Source organism: Aristolochia californica, unplaced genomic scaffold, assembly GCF_029961685.1.
Source record: "Aristolochia californica isolate CCGP_79_NKW_82.1479 unplaced genomic scaffold, dmAriCali1.0.hap1 SCAF_2, whole genome shotgun sequence".
Lineage (NCBI taxonomy): Eukaryota > Viridiplantae > Streptophyta > Magnoliopsida > Piperales > Aristolochiaceae > Aristolochia > Aristolochia californica.
This window is the reverse complement of record NW_027181881.1, coordinates 6,797,991-6,823,668: the sequence shown is the minus strand read 5'-3', so window position 1 is coordinate 6,823,668 and position 25,678 is coordinate 6,797,991. Positions and strand designations below refer to the sequence as shown.

At 36.4% G+C, this 25,678-nt stretch overlaps 1 pseudogene; it reads left to right on the top strand.

Moving 5' to 3' along the window:
* The first annotated feature begins 17,875 nt into the window (after positions 1–17,875).
* LOC137956598 (F-box protein At3g54460-like) lies at positions 17,876–25,381 on the top strand (annotated as a pseudogene).
* Positions 25,382–25,678: the final 297 nt, after the last annotated feature.

Here is a 25,678-nt window from a genome sequence, read left to right as displayed (position 1 = left end):
TCAAAAGTTTTTAATTAAATAAGGGTTCATGCACATGTAATGGGATTTTTATTTGTTCTACTTTCGTTGCAATGAGATTTTGGCAATTATGATAATATAGTGGAAATTATGATAAAAACTTTATATTTGGTCTATTTGTGTAAGAAAAATATAAATAATAAAATTAAAATTAAAATAAGAGGTAACTTCTTAACCATTTTTTAATGTCAAGAAGAAATAAGAAGAATAAAAAAGAAAATTCTTCTTTTCCATAGCTTCTTGTTAAATATTTTACACGTGTGATTACACTTATAATATTTTATTAATAAGAAAGATTATTTAAAATGGGTGTATTTTTTTAAAGAATCAAACAAATATATGATAGTTATTTATATAAGGAAACAAAAATGAAAGTAAGAAGGTTATTTTTCTTTCATTCCACTTGAATTAGCTAATTAATGATTTAATTACATGAGGGTTTATGAGCATGAGATGTGAATAAATATGTAAATATGGAAAGGGAGATTGGGAAGAAAGAATAAATAAAAGGAATAAATTAGTAAAGGGAAACTTTCAAAAACTTTTCCTAGTGAAATTAAAAAATTCGTTGGAAGAAGGAAATCTCTACGGGCGAATTTCATAATTTTGTTGGGAGAAATATTAATTACCAATTTTAACCATTTTTTCTCTCTTCTGTCACAAGGAAAACAAAGAGAAGAAGGAGAAGAAGAAAAAGAAGGGAAAATTAAAAAAATATTTTCCTAGCAAAAATTAAAAAATTTCAAGGAAAAATTCAAATTTCCTATCCTTTTAAATTTGATTATCTTCTTTCACAAGGAATAAAAGGAAAAAAACACAGATGGAAAAAAATCAGCAATATTATGAAATTTGTTGGGAGAAATATAAATTTCCTACTTTTCCAATTTAGTTCTCTTCTTACATAAGGACGAAGTTGGAGAAGCAAAACTAGGAAAAAAGAGGAGGTAGAAAAGGAAAAAAAGAAGTAAATGGAACAATTAAAAGGAAAAGTATATTTTCCACCGAATTAAAAAATTTACCGAGAAAGGTTTAGAACTTTCATAGTGTATTGTTAAATTCACTGGGAGCTTTGCACTTTCTCACATCAAATTTGTTAAATTCGTTGCTAGAAGCTTTTCCTAGGAACCTGAAAAATTCACAGGAAGAGCTCTCCTAGCGAATTTTTGAGATTTGCTGACATAAGTGTACTTCTCCCAGCGAAATTAAATTCGCTATTGGGTTTTTTGTTGGTAAACCCATTTTCTTGTAGTGTTCGTCTTAAGAGATATAGCCCTAATGGTACTGTTGCCGTAGTAAACATCTCTCCACAACTATAAATAGAGCCCAATGGACCTAGGGGAGAGCATCAAACTCTAGCCACTTGAGCCTCATTCCACTCTTGGAATTCGTCCATTCTCTCTCTCGCTCTCTCATGATATCTTCTCTCCGCTCTCCCAGGAGCTACAATTCCTTTCTTCTCTCTTCTTTTCCTCTTCTTATTCTCTCCTAGAAATCAACAGTTCACTATTTCTTCCTTGGTATAATTAATTTCATGCTTTAAATTTCTCTCTTCACAATGCTACCACATAGGGACTTACACTACTCAATTTATTACTCCGGCCAACTTACAATAACACAGTCTCACTTTGTCTACAATAACACACTAGGATTCCAAAGGGATTTTTAGCAACACCCTAGGCAGTCAAGCCTAAACTCATTGTTGAATTTATGAAAAAGTGAAATACTTCATTGACTTGTTGTAATCAGAGTACATGAACCTCTATTTATAATAGAGGAATGTAGTAGAGTCCAATTATAATAAAACTACTTTTGTCCCAATTACACCCAAACTCTAACACTTAAAGATAAGTACTAGCATAATTAAATAACACAATATAGATAAAAGACAAATATAACTCAAACTAGAACTCTTCTAGGATGTGACCATAAGATAAAGATGCATTTGTGAGTCCTTCTTGATCTTCTAACTTATGTGATAAGGATATCAGCTCATGGTAATCATGGTGGGTCCTACTTATGGGCTTTGGCCCATCTTGTGGGCCTTTCTTGGTCGTGTGGCCCATCTTATAATACTCTTAGATATGTTGGCCTTCCTTGGTCGTGTGGGCTAGAGCCCATCTTCCAACACTCCTCCTCAAGCTGGGGGTGAGAGAACATCATGAACTCCCAACTTGCTGCAAATGATGTATAGAACATTTTTGTATAAAATGGCACATCTTCCAATATGCCTTCAACTTCTAATACTCCTCCTCACGCTGTTACGTCCTTCCATGAGGCCCTGTTGGCATAATATAACTGAGAGTAAAAATCACTCCTAGCCGGAAAGATACTGCTCCATACTTCAGTCCTAATGCTGGATGTAGGGCACACTCCGTCTTCTATAGGTAGTGTGTCTATCGGCATTACTCTGAAGTATCCACCACCGTGTCCCTCCACAGGACAACGACTCTCAAGTGGTAGGAGTAATAAAAGCCATTACAGGGGTGAAGGGGGGCGTTGTGGGTTTATTTATAATGGTGTCCCAATTCGGACACTTACTCTCATGGTATCTGAACCGTGATATTTTAAAAGTTAAATTTATCAAGGTATCCCAATTCGGGCACTGATTCTCAAGGTGTCCCAACCATGATATTTTCGAGAGTCAAATAAATTATGGTATGAGAAAAGGTACTGAGGCCACCTCTTCTTCAATAATAATGTCTCATTCAAAGAGACATAATAACAACAGTTGTAATGTAACACGCCCATCTTCCAACATATATAACACAAACCAAAATAATAAACCTTGTAGAAGGACCGGTGAAATAATCATAATCTGATGTAAATATTTTTTATTTGATGGATGAGCTTCATCTTTTGTGCTCCCCCTTTCTTGAATATTTTGGTCACATAAACTTATCCACAATATATGAATAAAATATCTCTTTCTTGTACTTCTTCTAGTTCTCCCCCTCAAGCTAGGACGTAATGGTAGTGATCCCAACTTGATCCAAATATCATAGATGCAGCAGTAAACCCAAATAACAAAGATGTAGTAATAAACCCTTAAACCAGGGAGAAGTGAGATATTTTCCTGATATAGCAACTCAAATAGTGATGCAAAACAAAGAGCATAAATTCGTATTTTTCAATACATCAGAATACCAGCATGACCTTTGATTCTTCCAATGCGAATATAATTTTAAATATATCAGAATGATATGAAATTTTCTCCTTATGAAAATAGAATTAAATAAATTTCATCCAAGTATAACTTCTCTTCATAAAATATAATTATCAGAAGATAAATAATCTTATAAATTTCGGTCTCTGTCATTTGGCCGAACTAAGTACTATTTTTCCTTTTTTTCCATAATGACCATTAACTCTTCCAAGATCAATATCTCCTTATAAAAAACTCATACCGAGAGTTTTTGGAATAGGTAAGAAAATAGACTTACATATATTTCGTTTTATATATAATTCTCCTTATAAAGTCTCATTCTTGATAGCATAAAATACCTCGGAAGTTGAAGTTTTTTGCTGCTGCTCGAACCTCTTTTGAAATCTAACTTTGCTTCTTCAAATATAGATTTCTCGTTGTAGATAACTCAAATAAATAAATTGGTTGAATAGGTAAAAGAATAGACTTATAGATATTTCTTTGGATATATATTTCTCCATATAAAGTTTAGTTCTTGAGAGCATAAAATACCTCGGAAGCTTAAGGTTTCTGCTCCTACTCAAACCTCTTTTGCAATCTGACCTTTGCTTATTAAAATATTGATATCTCTCTATAGATAACTCCGATTGGAAAAAGACATTTTCCTAGGAAAGTAGACTCAAATATTTTTTCGTCAATATATAAATTGTAATATTAAAATCTCAGTATATAGGTGAAAATCACAAAGATAACTACAGATGTAGGGATTAAAAAAATAACTACGAACCTAGACGTAGGGTTTACGGTTTAGAGAAAAGGATCACATTACCTTTGTGGGTTGACCATGTCAACTCATAGAACTGCTCCGATACCATGTTGAATTTATGGAAAAGAAAAATATTTTATTGGCTTGTTCTAATCAGAGTACATGAACCTCTATTTATAATAGAGGAAGGTAGTCATAAGACTTCATATTCTGTATTATTTCCTAGGGAAGACCCATTTTATCTTCCCGAAAAGGTTTTTGGGTTTGATTGTTTTGTCCATATCACATTTCCTCAGAAAATTAAATTTTCTCCTAGCTCTACGAAGTGCATTTTCATGGGTTACTCTCGCACCCAAAAAGATTATGTCTATAACAATCCTACCCATCAACGGTTACTAGTGTCTAGCGATGTGACCATTTTTTTAAAACACTACATTCTATTCCTCGAATGAAGCTCATTCGAGTTTGTCGTTGCCTCCTATCACTCCTTGTCCATTTGTGCCCTTTAATGCCGATATTACTCCGTCCCCTGAAGTATCGACCGACACCACACCTGTGGTTTCGGAGCCTATCGAGGTAAGTCCTTCCCCTATTCCATTTGGTCCACAGTTTGATACTCAACCCATTGCTATAAGAAAAAAACCTCATACTTGTAATACTTCTCATCCTATATCCAACTTTATGTCTCACCATCATTTGTCTTCCGCATGTTATCAATTCCTTGCATCTCTTTCTTCCATCTATATTCCGTAATCCTATTTGGAGGCCCTAATATATCTAGGATAGAAGATGGCTATGGATGAGGAAATGCAAGCCTTATATGAAAATCACACATGGAACTTAGCACCGCTTCTCACAAGTAAGAAACCGGTGGGTCTTAAATGGGTTTTTGTCATCAAACATAATTCGGATGGGTCTGTTGCTCGCCTTAAAGCCCGCCTCGTTGCTAAAGGGTACACTCAATGTTATGGAGTGGATTATGAGGAAACTTTCTCTCCTGTTGCCAAGTTAAATTCGGTACATATCCTATTATCGCTTACCACTAACTCTTCATGGCCCTTTTATCAACTCGATGTCAAAATGATTTCTTAAATGGTGTTATATGCGAGAAAATTTATATGATTCAACCACCTGGTTTTGTGGTTGAGGGGGAGTCTGTACGCCACTTAAAGAAATCCTTATTTGGGCTTAAACAGCCCCCTTGGGTCTGGTTTGATAAATTTAGCCAAGCACTACTACGGTTTGGATTTCGTCGGCGCTCAATGGATCATTCAATATTTATTAAATATACCTCAAAATGAAAGATATTATTGGTTGTGTATGTTGATGATATTGTTTTAACTGGCAATGATGTGAATAGCATACAAGAAGTAAAAAACATGAAATATTATGAATTTAAAACTAAAGATCTTGGACTTCTAAATTATTTTCTAGGCATAAAAGTTCTTCAGTCCAAGTATGGGATAATATTATCTTAGAGGAAGTATGTCTTGGACTTCCTCGAAGAAATAGGAATGATGGGGTGCCACCTAGCTGACACACCTATGGATGTGAATATTAAATTATGTGCAAGTTCTGGAGAAGATATTGTTATTGGCAAATATCAAAGACTTGTGGGCAAACTTATCTACCTCACGGTAACTTGAACAGACATATCATATACTGTAAGTATGGTGAGTCAGTACATCATAAACCACAACTTACCCATTGTCAAGCCTTGGAAAGTTTATTACGATACTTAAAAGGAGCCCTAAGAAGAGGATTGCTTTATCAGAAAAATGGCCACTTCAACTTAGAAGGTTTCTTACAAGCAGATTGGGCTGGATCACCTGATGACAGGAAGTCCACTTTTGGATATTGCACTCTTATTGGAGAGAACCTGGTTACATGGAGAAGCAAGAAGAAAAATGTGGTTGCGAGATCTAATGCAAAAGTAGAATATAGGGTTTTGTCTCACACAGTCAGTGAAGTCCTATGGATCAGGTCCCTTTTTACCGAAATAGGATTTTCTAAAGGAGATTCTATGGGTTTATATTGTGATAACCAAGCAGTTATTCATATCACTTCGAATTTAGTCTTCCATGAAAGGACCAAACACATTGAGGTAGACTGCCACTTTATATGAGAGAAATTTCAAGCGGGTATAATCTCCCTTAAACATGTTTCCTCACAAGAGCAAGTAGCGAATATTCTTACTAAACTGGTTACGTCTAAGATCCTATCTTTTATATGTGGCAAGTTGGGTATTTATGATATTTTTTTCCTCCAAGTTGAGGGGGAGTGTTAGAAGGGGGTCTTAAGCCCCCACATCCAAGAGGTGGCATATTGGTAAATAAGAAGATTTTTCATAAAGATGGCATGAAGATGTATTTACTTATTTATTTATTCTCTTCTCTTATAATGTTGTAGCCCTAAAGGCATTGTAAAAAAACTATAAATAGAAGCCCTTGGCTAAGAGGTAGAGCATAAAGTTTTCTCCTCTCTTCTCAAATTCGTCCAAACTCTCCTCTCCCTTCTCTTGGAAGTTGATATCTAAACTCTCACCTTTCTCTCTTCTTCTCTTTTTCTCCTCCTCCTCCTCCTCTCCCTCTTTGGCTCGAGATCGTTATGAAGGAGTCCTAAATTCTACAAAACTCGATAAAATGGATGGGGTCAAATGTGAGAATATCAAACTAGGCACCTGAACTAAATATGATGTCACAATACAACCACACTAGTCAACGATCTAAATTTTAGTATTTAGATTTACTAGATCAAGCCCAATCAGAATATTACAAAAATATAATTTCAATGATGAACAAATTTTGAAAATCCCTCCCCCCCTCCCCCCCCCCCCCCCCCCCCCCCCCCCCCACCCCCCAACCAATCAATTTTGTGCAGTAGCCCCTTTTTAAATGCCCCAAACAGTTTCAAATCATACAAATGCCACTCAAATTTACTTGCTAGAACAAATTTGATGATATCAAAGCAATGCCATGAGAATCTAGCAAGAATCATGTTAAGCATATAAGATTCCAAAGTAAAAACATAATAAATATTTTGCTCTTTGGTCAATGGCTTTTGAAATTGTAAGTCCAACTCGCTAGTAATATTTGCATGTGTAAACCTATCAATTAAGTTTGGATTAGTTGATAGGTAGTTAAAAATCAAAATGTGGGTCTAGGTGGTTGTGCCTTGTTGCTACTGACCATCGGTTCCAAGAGTGATCAAATGCTATAATTAGACCTTTGTGGTTTGTTGTTGTAGATGTCATTATGCTATTGAACATAATAAATTAACTCTAATGTTCAAACACCTTTAGAGTGGATGACCAATCTGAATAGAAAGTTGTGAACCATTATTAAAATAGTTGTGATTCTTTTGGATGCATCAGTAGATAGTTTATTTCATTGCATGGTTCATTTACTTGCGTGTTGACTGTTAGAGTAAAATTTTGAATTAGCCAATAAAATTTGATAAACCTATCCACACCCTCCCTCCCCCGCCCCTTGTACAAAGTTTTTCCTTATAGGATCTATCAAGTGGTATAAGAGAATGTATACTCCGATTTGCATGGTTTCAAGTTGAGTATTAAAGATCCACTTATGGATAGCTCAAGAAACTTCCAAGCCTTTTCACGTCAACATTTCTACCACTTCCCTTGCTTGATGAAAACAATTATACCTAGTGGAAATATAGGATAAACATTTTCTACTAAGATTTGACTTTTACCTTTGAGAACTCACCCCCAAAGGACCCTTCATTCCTGTGAAGAAATAAGGATAAAAGGAAGTACAGAAAGAAGTTTGTGTGTACATTGATGAAGAAAAGGTGTCTTTAAATCACAAAGCATTGAATATGCTTTAGTTCTCCTTGAGAGCTACAAAGTATTCAAGAGCAATTGGTGCATCTAGTGTCAATCAAGTGTGAGACAAACTTGAAGTAACCCATGAGGGTACCTTTAAAGAGAAAGCAACTTTGGTGAACATTATCCTTAGTGAATATAGAAACTCTAAGGTAAAACTTGGTGAGTCCATGGAGAGTATGAGTGAGAGATTTAAAATAATTGTGAGTAGACTTGCTCTACTTGAGTCTACATACATTGGGAAACAAAAAGTGGACTAAGTCCTTAGATTAAGGAATGGATGCCCTAGATGACAACCATTAATGACATTAGAATAGTCTAGACTATCACCTTAGAATAATTAATGGGTAATCTTCTTGTTGGCCCAGGTGGCCTCTCAAGAGGGGGGAGAGATCGAGTTTAGTTTTTACAAATTTAAACTTAGTGTGCCAATTTAAAATTAAAGAAAATATGAAAAATAAAAATACACACACCACAAAATAACACAAAGATGTTTTGTTATCAATGTTCCCTTAGTTGTATTCACCACCCAAGGGCCCTTACTTGGAAAATTCCACTAATTAGCTCTATTAGCTAGAATTTGTACAAAAGAAATTTTGGCTTTCTTTTAAGCCACGTTTATGCTCAAATACACAATTACAACAATCTGACTTGAGATTTATGATCTAGATTCTAGCTCTAGCAAACTCTTCTATCTATAATTAAAGGCTCTATACCAACCTATGAAATAAAAGATAAAAGTACTAATAAAAAAAAACTTATACCCTTGATTTTGATGGAGACACAACCTTCTCCTTTGGAATTTCCAAGCCTCCAACTTTGAAGCACGAATACAATAAGTTTGTAAATAAATGCTTGATAATATCTCTAAGGCACGTTTAGTGGGGGCATTTATAACTTTCCTAAGCCAAACTAGTAGTTATTTGGCTATTTGCAAAAAAGTTGATAGCACAATGATCAATTAATGTGAAAGTATGATCAATCAATCTTATGTAATAACTATATTTTTGTCAAACAATAGGCTAATTGATCGATCAATGCCTATCTGGCTTATTAGAAAACTTAAGTTGATCAATAAGTCTACCCCGACCGATTGATTTTGCATTGACGCTCTAGCTATGCAAACTTAAGTATGATCGATCAATAAATTGTGTATGATCGATCATGCTTTGTTTCCCTCTTTGGCACACTTCTGGATGGTCAATCAAGACTATAGGTATGACTTACTATGCTCTATAGTGCATTCTAGCAAAGTTTTGTTTGATTGATGAAACACCATGATTGATCGATCATGCTTTATATGTTTGTCAGGTTGCATTCTGGATGATCACTCATTAGCAGGTAAGATTGTTCATGCCAGTGCTAGTTTTCTAATCTAGTCTTCAAAGCATGATAAAAAACTTTCCTAAGTGATTCTAACATGTTTAGAACTTTGATATGCATCGATAAAACAATGATGTGGATGAAATATGCCCTGAAGCTCAAAAAATGTCATTTGCACATCAAATTTGAATTTTTGGGTTTGCTTTGTTACACATTCACGTGTAAGTGCTTCTTCAAGATGACTTGACGCATCGATAGAGCTTAAGGTCTTGAGATGCATATGTTGGTTCTTTTATAAAGACTCCGATTTTTTATCTCTTGAAAGAAAATCATTTGAAATGCTAAATTTATAATTGTTAGCAACATTAAGTTATGTTATCATCAAAATATGGATGTGAGTCAACTCTAGGTCAACAATCTCCCCTTTTTTTATAATGACAAAACCTAACATAGGAAAAACTAAAAATAACATTTACTATATGTGTCAGGGCCATTAAAATTATTCAAGTGATTGAATTAAATTTTTAGCTAGCTCCCCTCAAATTTTTTTTTCGTTATTTCTCCCCCTTTTAGTCATAAACAAAAAGATATACAAAGTGAAGCGAAAATGGCTCTAGACCATTCATTTCTTAAATAATCAATTTAGTACAAAATTGAGTTGATTACATATAAATAAGTAAAAAATTACATAAATCAACTCTAGGTCAACCTAATACTCTGGTGGAGGAGGTGCAAGGTGGCTGAGGATGATATGAAGAAAGGACAAAAGCTCAAGTTGGCCCTCCTTTAGCTCTTGCTGCCTAACCTTGAATTCTTCTATGACATCCTCTTGCCTTTGGAGTCAATTGGATGAGGAAGTAGCATCAATCCTCTTCCTCCTGACAAATTCATGTTGCTCTCCTTGAGACCAATCCAAGCTTGGTTCATCTTCTGAGCCTTCTTCGTGAGTTGAAGTTTTCCAATGGTATCCTTGGGAACCCATCCACTTCTTCACTTGGAAAACCCAAAATTTCCAACCTTTCTTTCTCAAATGCTCATCTTCTTCATAGTATCTACACTCTCTTCATCAGTAAAGTCAACCCCGAAGATATGAAGAATGATGGTGATCTATTGCCTAAATGGAAACCGATCGACCTAAGTGCTTCATGATATGGCTGACATCCTATAACCCATGAAGTACCCAAAGTCGATTGTCATGTGGTGCATGATCGCTCACAACCAAAAGGTATCAGTCATTGTTAGTCGGGAGAATGTGCTCTTCATCAGATTGAGGATATAGGTCATAATTTCTATAAAAAAATCGTAGTTCCATGTTGAGATCCTTAATTTTGATCTTGTAGGAATTTATGACTATCTAGCAAAATACCAAGGAGATGACATCCTGGATGTTTTGAGGATAGTCAAGTGGCATATCTTGTCAACAAATCTCCTTGATATCTTCAGTCCATCGGTGGAGATTCCCAAAACATCCAATTGATGTCTTCTAAATAGATGGCAATGGGAATCTTCTTCTCATAGGAGGTGATCATGAGGGTTCCTAGTGAAGTTTCTTCAAATTCCAAATTTGAGTATAAAACTTTTACCAATGTGGGATATATTGATTTTCAGAACTCCATGAATTAGTTCATGGAGAAAAAGGGAGAGAGACCCATTAGGAGAAAACCAGAGGAAGAAAAGGTTATGGACTTGATTTCCTAACCCTCTCCCTGAAGCTCTATTTATAGATTAATGAAACTATTGTATTACAATAATGCCCCTAAACTTAGGGTTTAGGGTTTAACCTTGGAACTTTAACCTAATTATATCAATGCCATCTGTATGAGATGACCCTTTATTTACCATCATGACATCATTGTATGTGGGCCTATGGGCCTTCTCTTTGATCTATGGGCCTTGGGCCCATCTTCTATATCTCTTGGATGCATGGGTCTTCTTTGGTCATATGGGTTTGGGCCCATCTTCTAATACACTTGGATATATGGGCATTCCTTGGTCATGTGGGCTTGGGCCCTATCTTCCAACAGGATACATTGGGCTTTAACACTCAAATAGATTCATATATGGCCTAAAGGCCTCCTCAAAACTTCATACCTCTCTACTTCAAAATCCAAGGTCGAGCCCAATGGGCTCAACCATACCCTTGGAAGCAAAAGACTTTAAGAACTTACTAATTTGATTCCTTGACCGGAAATGATCTCTCCACTTAGGCATTTCTTCACAAAACTCTTCTTCACTTGGAGGAGGATCTTTCCTCACTGTGCGCTTCATCCTAACCATGTTCAATCATTGATTTTGGTGTCAAAAATGAAAAGGGTAGCCCAAGAAAAGGAGAAATGATTAAGCTAAGCAAATAAAATTAACATTTTGCACTAGTAGTCACAATTACAGGTCAGTTATAAATCTTGGAGACCTGTAGTGGTCGAATCAAAGTTTTAAATTTTCTCCCATGACATTTTCTAGACTAATCTGTTTGAACACTTTCTAACTATCTGCATAGTTTTCCTGCATTGCCCTTTTTCCTTTCCTTTAATCCCTTCGGATGGTTAGCTAGATGAATTCTAATAGAGTCATTTCTCTCTCATGTTCATTCATATGTTATCTATATGGTTTAACAATCTTTTTGGCGGGGCTTGTTTTCTCAAATTTTTTTACCTTCATTAAGCTAGTTGTTTAAGCATTTGAGTGAACAACTCTAAAAGAGAGCTTTCACTCTCTCAAGCAATTGGATGGTGTATATTTGGTTGAAGGGTCCTCTTGATAGTGCAAGGATTTCCTTTTTTTTTTTTTTTTCTCTTATGACCTTCATTGTCATGGTCATTTGAACATATGGAGTGGACAAATATAAATAGAAAGCTTTCTCCCTCTTATTGGGTTAAATGGTTGTCATGCACTTAGATTATCCTTAGTAAGTCAAACAACCACTAATTTTCTCTGTAAACCTTTTTTTTTTTTTGTTATTTAAGTTTTCTCTCTAAGTTATTACTTTGAAATCTTTATTTACTTTACCTTAATCATTGCCAAAATATTCCTCTTATTTTGAAATCATATTATCCATTTTAGCAGGTGGATTTGAAGTAGTATTTAAATCATTTTAAATATTTGTGGCTGAAATTTTAAAATCCAAGTATCTATGTGCAAGTATTTTGAAATCAATTGATCATATTGAGTCAAATATCTCTGAATTAGAGCTCTCTTACTGTGAAATCCAATTGCCTTGTTTAGAGTTGTTTTTTGGGTTTGAATTATGAAAACAACATTTGCATTGAGCTACATGTGTTTCTCCAACTTGAAAAACCAATCCAATATTTATTTTGAGATTGAATTTTGAAATTCACTCATACAAAGACCTATTTAGTGGCTATTATATGAATTAGGTACATAGGAGCGGTTCTACATTTCAGTTGTGCTTGTGTTGTAAACTCAATCTAATAAGAATTTTATTTGTATTAAATTGTAAGTAATCCTTGCAAGCATCGATTGAACCTTGTGTAGTCAAGATCTTTTCTCATCTCACATTATTGAGAAAAGCCTTTGTGGCTAAGGTCTAGCTACTAAACAACCCTTTTTGTGGGTCTAAGCTGAATTACTTGGTTGGTTACTAACAAAATCCCTATGCGGGTCTATGCATGTAGCTTAGTGAGCTACTACAAATCCTTATGTGGGTCTATGATGTGTTTAGTTTGCAGTTGTAAATCTATGTAAGAGTATGCTATTGTAAATTGTCTGTAGTAATTAATTGAATGCCTAAGTTTTTGTATGGGAAAAATTGTAATTGGGCTGAACTGTGATCTACTATATCTACTATAGATATCAATTGACAACTCGAACATAGTCTATTAACTCTGAGGTGTAGACAACTAGGAAATGGGTTAACACTCCGCAGAGAGAGTTGTGAACTACTATGAAGTCCTACGTTATATGATTTATCTTTTAGTATAGGTATTGAAAGTGAAATCTAGATTGCAAGTTAGAAAACATAAAAAGGGAGAAAACACACAACTCAAATAAAAAGAAATAAAAAATTAGTAACAAAGTTAACACACCTATTCACTCCTCTAGATTTGTTCCTCAGTGGACTTAACACTTGGCAAAATAAATAAAATTAGGATAAAGAGCCAAGTAGTAAAGTCTATGTAGAAATTAAAGAAATCTAATTGCTTAAAGTGGTTTATACTCAAGGAGAAGAATAGGATTATTCATTGCATGCATATTTCACCATGAGCTTAAAATTTTAAATATGTTTGCCATCATAAAAAAAAAAGAAAGAGAAATGTTAGATGAGTTGCTCTTAAGATCCCCCCTTTACCTAATTTTGACAACAACAAACAAGTAAACTAACCAAGTAGTTTAAATGGAGTTTAGACAAACTTTTTAGTTAACGCAGTGCCCCAACAATAGTGGGTAGGAGTGGAATTGAACCGAGCCGGTTCACCAACTGCTTGAGATCGGCTCAGTTCCGGCTCGGTTCGGTTCGATTTATCTCGATCTCAAATTGAATTAGAGATCGAGTTTGGGCTCGTTTAAGTTAACAAACAAAGCTCGAGCGAACCATTGTTCGGTTCAAAAGCTCACATGCCAATTCATTAACTTAACAAGGGCCCAAGAAAAACCAGCGATGCAGGAGATATGCAGTAGACATCAGCAATTTCGAGCTCGGGAATCAGGGAAATGGGGATTTCGGGCTCAGGAAGATTGGAGGAAAATCAGTTGCTCTTGGCGAGAAAAATCGAACCAAAATCTGCTTGTTTAGGTAACTTTTTGTTTTTAAGTCTATTTTATATCTTTTTCTTCGATGTTCTTCTCTGATTTCTTCCTCTCTCATCTTCTTCCTTCCGCTTACAGTGCTCTTGATTCCCAATTCCAATTCTGTTGCTTGTGTTTACACAACAATCATCAAAATGACATTCATATTCTTCACATTGTAAGAAAAGAAAGTGAGGTTCAAGTTTCGAAGAGGAAGATGGGCCGGAATTCATGCACGAGAGTCAATAAATCCACAATCTAGAGGTACAAAAAGTTGGAATAATTATCTCCTTTCTACTGAAAGATAAAGAGTTAGAAAACTAGAAAAGTCATTCTGGCAAAGCAAGATAAGATTCATTATTGTCTTCCCAAGCTAAATCACTGACTTTTCTTCCAAAATGAAAGCCACCCACTAATGGGTTATGGATGCCTGAACGAGGGCGACCGCCATTTTTTATCCAAACAATCCATTGATCAAGACGGTGGTCATCTTTTGACAATCTCTCAGATCAAAGGTTTGGTCAGTTTGGTGGTCCCTAAATGGACATTTGGGGATTTTGATGTTCGATGACGATGATCTAACGATGAAGACAGATAAAATAAAGGCTGGTTTTGGACAACAACACTAATTAGAAGAAGGACAGTAAGGCTAGTGGCTCATATCTGGCTCGAGCTCTATTTATTTCGTAAAGTTGTTAGAGTTTTTTGCATAATTGAAAGTTATTTCAACTTCTATTTTAGTAGGTACGTTATTTCAATGATTTTTTTTTTGTGTTTGATTATTAAATAGAAGTCAGAGATTTTATTTTAGCAGGTATAAGTTTATTTTCTATTGGTTAGTTAGTCGCTGAAATTAACCGACAATTTTTTTGTAATTCTTAACCCCATAAAACTAATATGTCCTGTAACTAGGGGTGGCATCGAGACTAGCCGAGTCCGAACCTGCCTATGTTCGAACCGAGCTTGATTTAAATATTTTGAACTCGAGCTCGAGCCTAAAATTGTTATCAAGCTCGAACCTAATAATTTTAACCGAGTTCGAGCCGAGCTCGAGCTTCAACATTCATTTAAAACTTTTCAAAAAATATAAGTCTCGAGTTTGTGCTCCAACATACATTTAAATTTTTTTAAAAAATACATGTCAAATAAATTGTATATAAAATTATGCATACATTTGACATCAAATTGGGAATGACCTTTACTTAAAATTGGGCATAAGGGTGGCATCGAATGATTAAAATATTTTGAACTTGAGCTCAGCCGACCCTAGTCTCGAACCTAAAATTATAATTGAACTCAAGCATAATAATTTTAACCGAGTTTGAGATCGAGCTCTAACTGAGTTCGAGCTTAACCTACATTTAATACTCTATATATGTCAGATAAATTATATATAAAATTATGCATACATTTTAAAAAAAGAATTACAGGGGAGGTTCACAATTAAATTTCAATAATAGATTAGAACGCACCAATATTAAATTTTTTTACTCCAAATGTTGTCTAGCTTATTTTGTAATTTTTGAATCTAGCCATAAATTTACTATGGCCTCCTTAGTGCCGCTAGTTGAAAATTTATATTCTAGGAAAAACTAGAAATGTTTTTCCTATTATACATATTTCCAAAAAAAACCTTTAAATAAAATCCTATTACTATTAGTGACTTATTGGAAAATTACAAGAAATATTTTAAAATTTTCTTGGGAAAGTTAAATGGACTTCTTATTGCCTCTTCTAGGGAAATAAATAAAAGTTAATAATCAATCTAATATATTACTATACTTATCGATACATTTTTAATCAAATAAAATGTCTAACACAAAATTGCTATGAAAATTGCCTCATGCTAAAAGTATTACAACATCAACTGTCAAATACTTATTCAAAAATTTTCTATACGGTTTTCTAGCCAATCTTGGCAAGAAAATCTTACTTAGAAAATTATATGATATTTTTAAAAAGAATTTTCAATTAGAAAAATGTTTACAAAAAAATGAGACACTAATAGTCCCTATAAACTTATTTCTACTAAAATGTATTTTTAATTTCTTCAAGAGCCATAAAGAAGGAGAGTTTAAGAATTTTTTTTTTCACTTTATGGGGGGGTTGCGACGGAGGTGGCGACGACAGAAACAAAAGCGAAGGCAGACGAAGGGGAAGAAATCGAGCGGCGGCGATAGAAAGGCAGAAGGCAGCTGTCGACGACGACAGAGGCGGCCACAACAGCGGTCGGAGGGGCTCAACAGTGACGAGGGGAGGAAGAATTTCCACCCCCCCTCGTTCTCGCTCCCGCTCCGCTCGGTGCTCCAGTCCCGCTCCTCTGTTCCGACTCCCCCGAATCCTGCGCCGCTCGTTAAATTAACGAGTCGACTCTCTAGATTTTGAGTCGAACCTTGATTCGGTCGAGCTCGGCTCGTTAATTTAAACGAGCCGATCCCGGATCTTGAACTTGGCTCGAGATTTGGGTATCCTGAATCGAACCGAGCCAGAATCAAGCCGAGTTCGAGCCAGCTCGGTTCGAAGCTACCCTTGCCTGTAACTGTAAGCAGTCCTCTATCAATTAAATTGTCTTTTAGAATTTAGTGTTCATGCAAAAACAGTGTGAACTATTTGTTTTGTGTTGGAATTGACTTTGGACAATACCTTTATCAGTTCTTAAATTGTCTTAAACAAGAGTGAACTGTTTGTTTTGTGGTGGAATTGACTTAAAAGAATCTTTGTAAAAAAGGAAAATTATGATTTTTTTTTTTTACATATGATAGAGATGTGAATGAATAATGTTAATCACTTACAGATTTGGTCAAAACGATTTCCCTATGAGAAGGGAGTTGTATTTGTATTGTTGTGAAGGTCAAAATGACCTATATGGAAGCCATCCAACTTATTAAATAGAGTAATTCCCAATATATATATATATAGATAGATAGATAGATAGATAGATATATAGGACTCCAACTATATAAATTTCAGTTAAATTAAAACCAAATCCTAAAGTTGGAGCTCGAACTCGGCTCGAGCTAGGTTTGAGGCTGGGCTCGACTCGAGCTTGAGTTCGAAATATTTAAATCAATGCCACCTTGAACATAGGCAAGTTCGGGTTTGACTCGATTCGATGACACCCCTAAATTAGTGGGCATTCTAATATCCAAATGGCATTCAAATGGTGAAGCCTTAAAACACACTTACAAATTTTTAGACATTCGAATGCCCATCGAAATTTGAATGCTAGAAATGATAGTTTGGAGAATTTCTAGCATCAAGATGTCAATCGATGTTCGAATGCCCAAGCCAGCAAAACAACATTGGAACTTGAGCCAACAAAAACACACTTGTAAGCAACATACATCGAGTGATGCTAGATAGAAATTTGGAAAACTATTTTTTGAGTTTCGATCAAGTTTGATTAGGCTATTAAACAACGTAAGTGATCTACCATTGTAATCAATAGTTAATTTTTTTTTAAAATATTTTCTCATAATTGTTTAACGTAGTTTTCATCAACATTTGCTAAGGGAGAAAAGGTTCATTTTCTGATCAGATGACTAATTTTTTTACCGTTAGAAACTATCTATTTAATGATTTTTGGCTCGACTAAGTTACCACCAAATGTTGTTATGGTCCACCATGACTCACAATCTCTTTTTTACTTTAGAGATAGAACTTGAAAACAAAAAGGCTATTAGAGAATTAGCTATTTATAATGACTTTTGTAGAATTGAGTTATATTTGGACCTTTGTGGGTTTGACATAAGTCTCATTTAACTAGAGTAGATTGAACAACTTTGAGAATGAATTAATAACTTGTTTTAGGATTATGGACCATTACAAATCCTTTGGGACACTTTTTTTTCTTCTTCTCAAGTACATATCGCATATGTTGAGGATTGAATTGCATTTTTTATGAGAAATTCACCCGCCCATGGATCCTTGACTTTACTCATTGGACCTAATAATCTTGCATCCGCCGAATTGTACGTTCGTACATGAACGGCTATGTAATAGGTAGTCGTCGTGCTCTATCACATGCCAATGCCGCCGTTCTGGTCGTTTCCACTCTCACTCCCGCTTTCCGTCCTCCTTTTGTATCGACGATCGAGCGTGTCGAAGTCGAACCGCTTTTTCGTCACAGAGCCGCGCTCTTCCTCGCCCATGCCTCTTCCTTTCTAACAGCGTTTGCTTATCCTGCTGTTGCCAATTACCTGAAAGCCCTATTTCTAAGAAAATCGCCTGCTGTTGCCAATTAATTACCTGAAAGCCTTATTTCTAAGAAAATTCGGTTTCTCCTGTAGGCTATGGCTGAGAATCATGACCTTCAGCTTCAGCACCACAAGCTTTGTGGCTTCCTTCGTGCCGTGCTTTCTGTGAATCCCCTGCAAATTCTAGGAAATTCCGTCTCTGAGGCTTTGACTGCTGGGAGCCGCTTGTCACTCTTCCGGGAAGGTTCTGTTGTCGGCTTTCGCTCCGAGGACGGCCTATACTCGCTCATGCCTATCAAAGCCAGGGATAATGCCACACCTGACAACGGTCAGGAAGTGAATGCAGGCCGTTATTCTTCTGCTCTCTCCAACTCCGGTTTAAGCAGAAGTCGAGTTTCGGGTGGTTCAAGGAATAGGCAGAGGGCAATGGGGCTAGTAGGCGACAGCTTGAGCGTCGTGCATCAAATTCACGCTTTGAAGTTGAATAAGTGTCTGGAAATTGAGGCAAGAGTCGTTGAGGTTCTGCTTCGAAATGCGGAAGCAAGAGCTGTGATATTGGTCGATGTGTTTCTACCAATAGCAGTCTGGTCCGGATGGCAATTTCCTAAAGCTGGACAGATAGCTGCCTCCTTGTTCCGGCATTTAAGGTAATGTGCTGCTTTTTTATACTTCAAATATTTAGAATGTGGACTGGTACTTATTTACCCTATTGTGCGTTTCTCTTGCGAATTAATACGCTAGAGATATAATATGGATTATGCTCACCACGCAATTATTTTAAAAGATTAAATTGGCATATCTAAGAATGACAATCATCAACAGATGCAAATTGGTTGGCAAGAGTATGTGGAGCAGGTTCTGAATCCCCACTCTTTTTGACCTTTTAAATGACTTCCAAAGTTGTGATAAAATAAATCGTTCCAGAAGAAAAACTTTAACAATTCCTTTGTGTACGTCTAATTAGCGAAAGGAAGAAAACACTTTTCCCTCCTCTTGATAGAGAATTACTGAGAACTAATCAGAAGACTTTTAGGAAAAATAGAGGTGAGATCCAATTAGAAGAATGAAAAGTAATTATCTAAAACTTTTGATTCTCACTAGTTGAAGGAAACTACACTCTGATGCATGGACCCAATCCTCCCCCCTTCCCTCCTCCAAAAAAACATAAAAGAAAAGCAAGACTGGATAATACTGATTCGGTCCTGAAATTATTTGTGGCATCTGGGAGGCATATGAAGCAGAGATCTCATGTACAGATCTGGAGTAGCAATAGGAGCAGTGATATGATCATAGACTATAATTATCTTACAGTTTCTAGTATGATTGATATTGTTTGACACAGTCCAAACATGGGGTTTGCTTCAAGAGATTCCAACTTGCAATCTGCTATTGAAGTCATTCACAGGAGATAACTTTATCAGTATGCATTACCCATCCACGCTAGGCAACTAAACTGAACAAAAGAGCATCCACAAAAGTAGTTGAGAATATTGTGGCTTGCATAATTGTGTGCCTCCACTTTATTCCAGCAGAAAACGAATGTGGTTGACTCATTGTTATCTTTACTTGTATTTTTGTGATAAATTGCCCTGCAGACTGTAGAATCCTAGCCATGTGTGTTTGTTAGCCATTGAAAGAGACCCCAATTTTCTTAAATGGATGCTTTTGGCTATAAGAACCTCACTTTCTGTGTGAAATGATAAATTGGTGCATTACTCATTTTCATCCAAATGCTATTCTTGTCTGCTAGTAGTCTATTTTCTTTTTCTTTTATTTTTCAAAATGAGAGTGCTGGTTATCTCCTGAGCAGCGTGTTCCTTGTATGGGGAACATGTACTCTGCCATTTCTTGAGAGTGTTTTTAGTTTTTAGGTTTGTATTTCAGTTAACTTGAGCTTCAGAATATGTGGATAAGCTTGATAGTTGCTGTTAAATTGGTGGAAATTCTATTTATTGATTTGAATGCATGCTTATGTTCTCTGATTTTTACTTACAAAGATAGGTTCTTGCTCTTATGACTTAATTAGTGGATGAATTGGGAGAGATAGATAGTATTATAAATCTAGGGCCTTCTTACCCAAGTTTTGTTACATCTCATATGTCAAAAAGAGGAAAAGTAAAGACTCTACATTCTGCAATAAAGAGAAGAAGAGAGGAGAGAACTCCTGAGAATAAAATTGATTGAAAGGAGAGGGAGTAGAAAGTGAGAAGATTTTGAATGAGTTTTTGAGCTTGAGGAATCTCAACCTCTTCATTGTCTTATTTAGAGCACAGCATTCTGAGTTACCGTGGTAACCCTCAATTAATTACTTAAAACGAGGGTCATCAAGTATGCTTGAATACTGGTTATACTCTAAAAGATAGGTAGTTGATAAATAGATAGGTAGTTGATAAATAGATAGATAGTTGATAGATTGATAGATAGTAGATGGATTAATGGATGGTTGGATAGGTGAGTAGGTGGGTGGATGATCTGCAGACAGGCTAAAAGATCCATTGGTGGTAATTTCTGACCAGTGTATAGTTCAAATAGCACCAAAATGTTGAACGTAGAGAAAACAATTAAAGTGTTGGCATTTGTTTATTTATTTTCAACATTACATAGCTGGCATCTTCATGGCTTTGCTCATTTTGGTGGCATCACCAAGGCAGTAAGTTTTCTCTAGAACAAGTTAGAAATTGCACGAATAACATTGGTAATGCATTGTTATTTTAGATCCATGCCAATATTCTTCAGTGTATTGATGGTATCAACCGCATTTATTATGGATGTATGTTATTTTAGTTTCTTTGACGTCATGGGAATTCCCTTTCCCTTGTACCTTGAAGCTCGAGACAATAACTGCACCCAAGCTGTAAACAGCTTGTAATTTCTAAAAAACAAGAAGTATTTTACATATAATGTCAACTACTAAAAGTGTTTCTATGCCTTACTTTTAATTGCAGTTGTGACTGGAAAGAGCGGAACTCATTGCTGGCGTGTTGCCATGATCAGAAGAAACCGGATCATGGAGATGATAGCATTTGGAAGCATCCTGATTGTCATGTTCTTGGATGCACTACACACTGCAGTATGTCAGACCCCATTAAAAGAAAGTTGTTTGAACTTTATGAAATTTTTAAGAGCTTTCGTGCTATTGGTAAGGAAGGAAAGACATATACTACCATAATCAATCCTGCAAATCCTTCTTTGGGTTCTGGTATTTGGGATCTCTCTGATGATGTGTTGGATAATGTGCTCACCTTACTTAGTCCTCGGGATCTTCTCAGAGTGGCTGCCACTTGTTGCCATTTCAGGTGTTTGGCTAGACCAATCATGCCAGGTATGAAGCTTAAGCTCTACCCTCACCAGCAAGCAGCAGTTGAGTGGATGCTACATCGGGAACGTAACCCTGAGGTTCTGCCTCATCCTCTGTACATGGAATTTTTAACTGAAGACGGATGCAATTTCTACTTAAATGCTGTTTCAGGGGAAATATCAACTGGAGTGGTTCCAACTGTCACTGATTTTCGGGGTGGGATGTTTTGTGACGAACCAGGTTTAGGGAAGACAATAACCACCCTCTCTCTTATTCTGAAAACACAAGGGATGTTAGCAGACCCACCTGAGGGAGCAGATGGGTTGTGTTATACACATCATTCTGACAAAAAATGTGGCTACTATGAAATTAGTTCTGACAAATTTACTGGAGGTAGCTGTTTATCACCATGGAAGAGAATTATCGGTCTGCATGGGCAGGGAAATTTTTCTCATGACAAGCTCTCACCAGAAGTTAGTTCTGCTGATAAATCAGAAACTTTCTTATTTAAAAGAGGAAGGATAGCCTTTGGACTATATCATGGATCAACACATACTCCTCTTACTGATCAATTATCAGCAACCCATGTAATGCGATGTACAAGGAGCTTGAGTGGTGTGAAGAGAGATCTATTGAATGCTTTTGGGAGAAATTCCTTGCCGGCAAACAAAAAGAAGGTAAGAGCAAATGGTGCTACACACTTCCAAATCTGGCAGCCTTGTTTGTGCTTCTATGAGAAAGCAAGTTGATTTATTCTCTGGCCTGTCCAATAGTTACATGAAATCCAAAGAGGCTACTTCTGGTTTTTCCGAGTCAAATGAAAGTTGGGTGCAGTGTGATGCATGTGGCAAGTGGAGAAAGCTCTCTGATGGAATTCTTCTAGATGCTACTGCTGCATGGTTCTGCAGCATGAATGCTGATCTTTTACATCAGAGTTGCTATGTTCCTCAGGAATCCTCAGATCACAAAAGATCCATAACTGATTTGCCAGGATTTGGTACTAAGGGCATGCCACAGGGTAAGGAGCACAACGTAGTTTTTTTTCGAAATGTGCTGAAAAAGCACTTCACACTCATAAACTCTGAAGCTAAGAAGGCTTTAACATGGTTGGCTACTCTTTCAAATGAAAAGCTTGCAGAAATGCAAGTCGTTGGGCTAAGACTCCCGGTGGTAGATGCTGGTTTGACTGGAAATTTTTATGGATACCGTAAAATCTTTGAGGCTTTTGGCCTTGTTGGAAAGGCTGAAAGGGAGTACAAGTAGATGGTACTATCCATCTACTCTTTCTGGGAGCTTGGCATTCGATACAACTGCACTTCAAATTGCTCTAACTAAGCCACTGGATGTATCCAGGTTATATTTGTCAAAGAGCAACTCTTATAGTGGTTCCTGCAAATTTAGTGGATCACTGGAGAAACCAAATTTTGTGAAACATGTCAGACCTGGGCAGCTGCGAATTTTTATTTGGACTGATCTAATGGAACCACCTGCTCCTAACCTTTGCTTGGGATTTTGATGTTGTCATCGTTACCTTTAATCGTTTAGGTGCAGAGTGGGGCTCCCAAATGAATAGCCCACTGATGCAAGTCCACTGGCTTAGAGTAATTCTAGATGAAGGTCACACCACTTCGTTTTAGTCTTAGCTTGGCAAAGAAATTGAAGATGGCAATTTCTTTAGCAGCTACCAATAGGTGGCTATTGACTGGAACTCCTACTCCAAATACGCCCAACAGTCAAGTATCTCATCTACAACCCATGCTTAAGTTTCTTCATGAACAGGCCTATGGACAAGACCAAAATTGTGGGGAGGCTGGTATCCTCAGGCCTTTTGAAGCAGAGATGGAAGAAGGAAGAGCTCGTCTCCTGCAGCTACTTCGTAGATGCATGATTAGTGCAAGGAAAATCGATGTGCAATCTATTCCTCCTTGTATAGAGAATGTGATTTTTCTTGATTTTACCGAACAACATGCAAAAACTTACAACGAGCTGGTAGTTACAGTTTCATCGCAATATTTTGATGGCTGACTGGAATGATCCCTCTCATGTTGAATCACTTCTGAACCCAAAACAATGGAGATTCAGGAGTAATACAATTAGGAATGTGAGATTATCTTGTTGTGTGGCTGGACATATTAAAATGACAACTGCTGGTCGAGATATCCAGGAAACAATGGATATTTTAGTGGAACAAGGGCTGGACCCTGCTTCTGAAGAGTATGTTTTCATCAAGTATTCTCTTTTGAATGGAGGTGACTGCTTCAGGTGGAAATTGAAATTCCTTGTTTCTGTGCTATGGTTAAGTTATTTTCTGTGTGAATATGACATGACTTGTTTATGTGTTTTGGGTTCAGGTGCCAAGAATGGTGCCGTTTACCAGTTATCACACCCTGTAGGCATCTTTTATGCCTTGATTGTGTTGCTCTTGACAGTGAAAGATGCACTCTCCCTGGCTGTGGTAATCCTTATGAAATGCAGAAACCCTGATACATTGCCATATCCAGAAAACCCTAATCCAAAGTGGCCTGTTCCCATGGATCTAATAGAATTACAGCCATCTTACAAACAGGCATGCATTGATCTCACTAATCTCTCACTCAGTTCACACAAAAAAACACGTGTGTGGACATGTACGAGTGAAAATGCTTTTATTTCGATATTAATCTGGTTATTTTGTTATTTCTCAGGATAACTGGGATCCAGATTGGCATGCAACTTCTAGCAGTAAAGTTGCATACCTTGTGGAAAAGTTGAAGGCTCTACAAGAGGTTAATAAGAAGCTAGGTTATTACCTGGATGGATATGAAAATGTGATCCCCCTTGATGAGGTTCTTTTGTCATACCAAAAAGGCCATTCAGAATATCCTAGCGCACCATCAGGTCAATTCTGAGTCAAGTGATAAATCACATGGGATACTACCAGTTATATTTCTCAGTTTCTTGAGCATATACATTTAATTGAACAACAGGTACCACCCGAACAATCCCCCCCCCCCCCCCCCCCCCCCTTTAAAAATGGGAGAGAGAAAAAAAATTTGCATGTTGCTTCCAAAATTAAAGCATTGATTACCATTTGATGTCTGCAGTTAACAGGTGCTGGTATAAAATATGCTGGAATGTACAGTCCAATGCATTTAAGTAACAAGGTCTTGGTGTATTTCATTCATTATTTATTTTATTATCTTAGTCTTCATGAATTGAATTCTCTTTCTCCTGCTGCAGTTGAAGTCTCTCACTACTTTTCAGCATGATCCAGATTGCATGGCTCTGCTTATGGATGGCAGTGCAGCCTTAGGCCTTGACTTGAGTTTTGTGACACATGTATTTTTGATGGAACCTATCTGGGACAGAAGGTAAAAATGTCATTGGGTATACTTGTTTTACCATGTATATGATGTTGTTTCAGTTTTGTTTGGTCATGTGCTAATTCAACATACCATATCTTTATGTTGAAAGGCATCTCAATCTATTCTTTTTTCATTCTTAAACTCAGTAATGTTCTTATCCCTAAGAAGTCTAACTCAGTATGCTGCATTTGATCAGCATGGAGGAACAAGTAATCAGTCGTGCTCATCGCATGGGGGCTACACGACCCATTTATGTTGAAACTTTGGCAATGCGTGGTACCATTGAAAGCAGATGATGCTACTTTTACAGGTCTATACTATAATGGCTTTAATTTTTGTTTTGAGGGGTTGCATTTTAGAGTTATTTATTGTTGCTTTCAAAGTGTTTCTACAGGACTCTGATGAACTTAGAAGGACCTTGAAGCAAGAACTTAGCAGGGGTGGTCATGAGGGGGGCCCGGGCACATCGCACATTGCATGATTTTGCTGAAAGTAATTATCTAGCCCCACCTTAACTTTGTCCCGGACTAATGTGCCAATATGAAGGTATCCACTGATCTGGTATATTGCTTCATATTATTTTGCTCATGAAAATCTTACCTGTAGATAATTTATACTTTTTGCTTCTATCCCCTTTTTGCTTCAATCTGGAGTTGTAATTGCTTTCAGAATCAGGACTTGATTTCTTTCTGTTTTTTTTTCTTTCTGTGTAGGGTTGTAAATTCTACCATATTTATGGATTTATAATTTCATATTTTATCTGGTATGATAACCTGTTAATAAAGAATGTTGACTCCACTGATGGTTCCTGTTTCTCTCAAATACTTCAAGCCAAGTAATTTCTTGCAAGTATGATCTTCTAATCTCTTGATTGTTTTCTCACAATTCCTCTTGCATTCTTTTTTAATTTCCTTTCTTCAAGATTTCAAAGCTCTACTACTGGTTCAAAGAACTCTTTTCCGATTTTTCTTATATTTTAAACCCTTGATTTTTCCTTTGCCTTT